General features: G+C 36.4%; 1 protein-coding gene across 1 annotated transcript in view; it reads left to right on the forward strand.

The window, feature by feature from the left end:
* Nucleotides 1–1,364, forward strand: part of LOC118430265 (caspase-2-like) — a 19,437-nt gene that overhangs the window by 6,197 nt on the left and 11,876 nt on the right. The window lies entirely within an intron of this gene.

Here is a 1,364-nt window from a genome sequence, read left to right on the forward strand (position 1 = left end):
TATACTTTAGACTTTGTAGTTACAGTCATGTATCACAGTTTACACAGATTGTACTTAAAATCACTATGAGATGTACCGTATTCACATTGACCCGTACTTAGCTTGTTAGAAAAGCAAAAACGTACAATAAAGGTCTTCATTCATTTTAAAATATAGTAAGCTGGAGGGCCCAGATTCGAATCATGGGAGACTGGAGACTGTTTCAACTGGTCTCCTAGTTTTTCAGTGAACCCTGCCGTTAAACAGGACTTTACGACTGGGGGTGTGTTAAGACAAATAATATTATTCTTTTCACTTGTTGTAGTGATTTGACCAAGGACAAGTAGCCAGTAGCATTAGGTACTCAGTACTACTGAGTCAGTAGCCAGTGGTGACCATATCTAACAGTAACATTCTTTTTGAAACAAGTGCATCAACTTCCCTCAAATGAAAGATTGTTGATGCTATACGAAGTTTATGACCAAGTACTAAACAGCCTGTTTTGAAAGTGTTTGATAAAGAATGGTATGTGTGTAAGAATAAGAACTATGTGCACTTTTTGTAGCCAGCCACTCATGTTGTTTCGTTCCTTGTATAAGGTGTATATTTGTCTCATTGTGAATAGACTGGGAAAATGGCCAAGAAAAGTAAGGTTCCAGTAAAAAACATTCAGAACCGGTTGTAACTGGATCAGGTTGATTGTTAACTAGTTCTGTGTCAACACCACGTGAGCCTTTGTCGTGACTACTTTTCTCATGCAAACAGAGCCCCACACCCACCTGTTCAGTTTCTTCTCCAAAACTTAGTGCACCTTAACACCTGAATTCACTCCCCTGTCCTTCTGAATATATCAGCCTTATCATAAATGGTCCATCTGTTAATTATGGTACCCCTTCGATGAAAAAAAAATTTCAATAAGATTCTACCAATATTTTTTCCTCACCTCACCGTTTTGAGTCAATAAATTGAATAATTGTCATGGTGACACAAGTTTTGAACCATGAAAGTATTTAGTGCACGTGCTATGGTGATAACACAGGAGTATGTTTTCTTTTGTTTGCTTCCAAGACGATGGTGAGGCCATGTTGATAATCTTCTGGGAACTGATGCAATTATGAAAAAAAAGTAACCACTTTAATTAGCTTTCATAAACAAGGCCAATTTTTTCAAACTTTTTTTTGCATACTAACAAAGGTTGAAGAAATGACCTGACACAAAGTGTAAGATATACCAATATATTCTGCATTTTCATTTTTACTTACCTTTTTCATGAAATTGACTTTGCCAAAAAAGCAGCTAGCAGTCCCAAAAGTCTGTCACAACTTCTTCCTGAAAACAGTTATATCTATCATTTACCCAGAAATAATGATTTGTCACGAGAAATC

This window comes from Branchiostoma floridae, chromosome 14, assembly GCF_000003815.2.
Source record: "Branchiostoma floridae strain S238N-H82 chromosome 14, Bfl_VNyyK, whole genome shotgun sequence".
NCBI lineage: Eukaryota > Metazoa > Chordata > Leptocardii > Amphioxiformes > Branchiostomatidae > Branchiostoma > Branchiostoma floridae.